Source organism: Hippopotamus amphibius, chromosome 2 (assembly GCF_030028045.1).
Source record: "Hippopotamus amphibius kiboko isolate mHipAmp2 chromosome 2, mHipAmp2.hap2, whole genome shotgun sequence".
NCBI classification, from domain to species: Eukaryota; Metazoa; Chordata; class Mammalia; order Artiodactyla; family Hippopotamidae; genus Hippopotamus; species Hippopotamus amphibius.
In genome coordinates this window covers 195189287-195194543 of record NC_080187.1, presented here as the reverse complement: position 1 = coordinate 195194543, position 5257 = coordinate 195189287, and the positions used below count along the sequence as shown (strand labels likewise).

The following is a 5257-nucleotide window of genomic DNA, read 5'->3' as shown; positions in this document are numbered from 1 at the left end:
TGGACTTGGGAATCACCAAGATTAATGCTGAACTCACATGAAGAGCATGAGGCATCATTTGGAAGATGGAAACATCAACATGAAATACCTGAATGAGCCTAAAGGTGAGAAAGCAATGCCTGGAAAGGAGAAGACAATGGAGGGGCCATGTGATCACTCAAAGTGAACACGTGGAGAAGGCAAAGGTCAGTGATGAGATGAGAAGAACTGCCAGCAGGATGAACCGGATGAAGGATGAAGTGAGCACAGGGACAGAGGAAAGGGAACATCAAATGAAGAGGTCACCATGCCATACACAACCTTCTCTGTAAAGGGACTCAGCCACCAGCCAATAATTCTTCAGCGTAAAAAAGAAATTATCTGCTGGTTTTGAGCTCTGTGACAGTCATAATTCGTAGCTAAGGTCCCAGCTTTTGACCAGGTGCTCTAGATCAGCACACTTCAATATAGACACCAAAAGAAATTTTGAAATAAAATTAGTCAGTGGATTCAGGCCACATGTCTGAGTCTTAAAGCAAAAAGGAATAGCAAACATTCAAGGAAACATTAGCTTAAGAAACACAGGTTAGCAATCCAAAGGGTTTTCTAGGTCAAAGGAGGGGTCATGCTAGGGCTTTGGGCTTAGTCACTGTGGAATTAATTGCCCTGTCTTGGGCATCCAAACTAATGGCAAACCCTGAAAAATGTATTAAGGGAATCCCAATTCTACAGAGAGAATTGAAAAAGAAGACTGCAAATAGAATGCAGAAAGCAAAGGGAGAACTCATACATTTTCTTATTACCCTCAGGGAAGAGAGAAAGAGGCTGATCAGCCCTGAATACTAAGAAAGACTGGACTTAACCAAAGATAAAACAAAGTCCATACCATAGCTACATAAAGACTCACAAGGCAAATAAAAGTTCTTTTTTCTTTTAATTGATTTTTATACCCTCAAGTGACATAATCTATTTGCACTAAAGTGGGATCTATTCATTCTATATCACACATGAACTAACATATGCAAAATTACATAACAATATACATTGAAGGAGCAGGAATAATGCCTGGTCCATAACTGGTACTCAATAGATAGTGCATAGTCATTCACTTATTTATTCATTCATTCAATATTTTTTGACCATCTACTATATGCAAGGCACTATTCTAGGCACTGAGAATTCAGCATCCAAAAAAAAAAAAAAAAACATAAAGCCCCCATGCAGCTCACATTCCAGTGGGGAAGACTGGCAAATACACAAATCATGCATATAACAAAGGCAGAGAATAATGAGTGTTATGAAGAAAAAGAAGCAGATTAAGGAGATAGAGAGTGCCGAGGGATGATAGGGCGGTTGGGGGTCTCTCTGAGCAGAGACCTGCATGAAGGAGGGAGCCAGCCACACGGAGATCTGAGGAAACACCACGCAGAAAGAGGGCAACTGCAAGACCTTGAGTCAAGGACCAGCAAGGAGTGAGTGAGGCTGGATCAGAGTGAGGGAGGCAGGAGAGGGAGTGAGGGCCAGGCTGTGGTGGCCTTGGTGGGCCATGAGAAGGACTTTGGATAGTATTCCAAATGTGGGGGGAAGCCATTTGAGGGTCCTAAGCAGGAAAGCCACATGATCTGATTTCTATGTTAAAATAACCACTCTGACAGGTTTGTAGAGAATGGACTATGGGGTGGGGGTGGGGGTGAGGGGGGAGGTGAGAGCGAGAATAGAAGCAGGGAGAAAGCTGGATCAAGGAATGAGAAGAGGGCCTTGCAGACTCCACTGTCTGGCGCCTCCCCCACTGCCCAGCCATGGTCAACCCCACTGTGTTCTTCAACATTGCCGCACAACGGCAAGCCCTTGGGCCACATCTCCTTCAAGCTGTTTGCAGTCAAAGTTCCAAAGACAGTAGAAAACTTCCATGCTCTGAGCACTGTGGAGAAAGGATTTGATTATAAAGGTTCCTCCTTTCACAGAATACTATAATTCCGGGATTTATGTGCCAGGGTGGTGACGTCACACGCCATAATGGCACTGGTGGCAAATCCATTTATGGGGAGAAATTTGATGACGAGAATTTTATCTTGAAGCATACAGGTCCTGGCATCTTGTCCATGGCAAATGCTGGCCCCAACACAAACAGTTCCCAGTTTATCATCTGCACTGCCAAGACTGTGGTTGGATGGCAAGCATGTGGTCTTTGGCAAAGTGAAAGAGGGCATGAATATTATGGAAGCCATGGAGCGCTTTGGGTCCAGGAATGGCAAGACTAGCAAGAAGATCATCATTGGTGACTGTGGACAAATCTAATAAATTTGACTTGTGGTTTTTTATTTTTGAGGTTTTTTTTTTTTTGAGTTTTTTTTTAAGCTTTTTATTGAAATATAATTGCTTTACACTCTTTTATCAATTTATGAGGTACACCACAGTGAATCAGCTGTATTTATACACATATCCCCATATCCCCTCCTACAACTCCCCCCCACCCTCTCCATCCTGGCCCTCTAAGGCATCACCCATCATCAACTTGATCTCCCTTTGTTATACAGTAACTTCCCACTAGCTCTCTATTTTACAGTTGGTAGTATATATACGTCTATGCTACTCTCTCACTTTGTCCCAGCTTCCCCTTTGCCCCCTGCCCCGCCAACCCCATGTGCTCCAGTCCATTCTCTGCACTTGCATCCTTATTCTTGTCCTGTCACTGGGTTCATCAGTACCATTTTTTTTTCTAGATTCCATATATATGAGTTAGCATACAATATTTGTTTTTCTCTTTCTACCTTACTTCACTCTGTATGACAGACTCTAGGTCTATCCACCTCATTACATATAACTCCATCTCATCCCTTTTTATGGCTGAGTAATATTCCATTGTATATATATATGCCACATCTTCTTTATCCACTCATTTGTTGATGGACATTTAGGTTGCTTCCACGTTCTGGCTATTGTAAATAGTGCTGCAATGAACATTATGGTACATGTTTCTTTTTGGATTATGGTTTTCTCTGGGTATATGCCCAGGAGTGGGATTACTGGATCATATGGTAGTTCTATTTGTAGTTTTTTAAGGAACCTCCAAACTGTTATCCATAGTGGCTGTACCAACTTACATTCCCACCAACAGTGCAGGAGAGTTCCCTTTTCTCCACACCCTCTCCAATATTTGTTGTTTCTAGGTTTTCTGATGATGGCCATTCTGACTGGTGTGAGGTGATACCTCATTGTGGCTTTGACTTGCATTTCTCTAATGATTAGTGATGTTGAGCATCTTTTCATGTGTTTGTTGGCCATCTGCATTTGACTTGTGTTTTATCTTAACCATCAGACCATTCCATCTGTAGCTCAGGAGGGCAGCCCTTCACCTCCATCTTCTTGAAATATCCTGTAATCTTTGTGCCCCCACTGCAGTTCTTTGGGTTGCATATTTCCTTATCCCCCTCCAAGTTTAGCTGGATTGCAAAGTTAAGTTTATGACTATGAAATAAAAACTAAACAAACAAAAAGAAAAAAGGAATGAGAAGAGGATGATAGATCAGGAGATGAAATAGAAGACATCTCCCATTTCCCCAAAGAGTGGGTCCCCGAAAAGTATTTTAGCCAACTTGAACACATGGTTTCCAGAATGTGAATTAAATAGTCAAATTTCTATTTAGGGAAAGCTAGTATTTTAATTTCATTCAAATTATATTTAAATTACATCTACAGAATCAATCTAGAAATACCAATTTACAAATATTTCTTCTTTGCCAATCTCATGTTGCATGAAGAAATTTTAATAAAACTCATCACAAGCATGTTTGACATCTTTTTAGAACCACTTTTTGGGTCACTTCACACAAATCTCTAGGGCACGCCATCTGCATTTCCATCCAGGCCTGTTTTGAATCCATGTGCAATGTTGTAGCTGAATGCTTATCCCAAACTGCAAATACCCATTGGTAAAGATTCAGATTTTTAACCGTATGCTAACACATATATATGGAATCTAGAAAAATGGTACTGATGAACCTAATGACCGGGCAGGAATAAAGACACAGACATGGAGAACGGACTTGAGGATACGGGGGGAAGGGGAGGCTGGGACGTAGTGAGAGAGTAGCACTGACATACATACACTACCAAATGTAAAATAGGTAGCTAGTGGGAATCTGTTGCATAACACAGGGAGATCAGCTCTGTGCTTTGTGATGACCTAGAGGGGCAGGATGGGGAGGGTGGGAGGGAGGCCCAAGAGGGAGAGGATATGGGGATATATGTATAAATATAGCTGATTCACTTTGTTATATAGCAGAAACTAACACAACATTGTAAAGCAATTATACTCCGATAAAGATGAATTTTTTTAAAAAAAGATTCAGATTTTAAAATAGAACTTACATCAGAATGTAGATTCTTTGAAGACAAGGATATTGGTTTCTGAACTATTGTATCTGCAGTGCCTAGAACAGGGATCAGCAAATATGGCCTATGGGCCAAATCTGTGACCAGTTTTTATAAGCAGTTTTATTGGAACACCAGCAGGCCTGTCTGTTTGTTTGTGTATTGTTGATGGCTGCTTTTGCTCTGTAACAACAGAGTTGAACAGTTGTAACAGAGACTGCATCACTTGCAAAGCCTAAAATATTTACCATCTGGCCCTTTACAGAAAAAGTTTCCTGACCCTGGTGTAGAGCATTTTCTAGCACATAGTAGGCATTCAGCAGAAATTTGGTGCTGACTAAATAGCTATAAGAAAACTCCTTATTTTCCAAAAACTAATTTACAGAAAGGAAGAAAAGAAACCTTATACTCTACAGTATTTGTCAAATTCGTCCTCAAGCGTCCTCCACACTGGCCCCTTCTAGTGGTTCTTTTCAAGCACTAAGTGGCATAAAAGCCTTTCTGTCTGATTCCTAAGGGAACATTTCCTAAGGCAGCTCTCCTTCCCTCTGTGCCATGAATAACTCTAAAGACATCACTTCTCTCTTCTGTGCCTCCATTTTCCACAACTTGAAAACAGAGTGTTTGTGGAACTCGCAGGTCAAGTGTTTTCAGAGAAAAGGAACTGCAGTAGGAGTGTTTGAGCTTTATATCTGGAAAAAGCAAAGGGGCAGGAGCATGGGCAGCGCATACACACATAGAGGGGTGGAAGGGCCAGTCAGCAGCTGGAGCCGGGAGAGAGCAAGGCCCGTGGAAAGGAAACACCTTTTGAAAAGAGACTTCTTTCTCCATGTGTTCAAGCTATTCTTATAAAAGCATGCTTTGAAGGGGTCCTGAAACTCTGTTCCATTTCAGGTTCAAAAGC

At 41.5% G+C, this 5257-nt stretch overlaps 1 pseudogene; it reads left to right on the top strand.

Moving 5' to 3' along the window:
- Nucleotides 1-218: 218 nt before the first annotated feature.
- On the top strand, nucleotides 219-2277 carry LOC130844693 (peptidyl-prolyl cis-trans isomerase A-like; annotated as a pseudogene).
- The last annotated feature ends 2980 nt before the right edge of the window (nucleotides 2278-5257 follow it).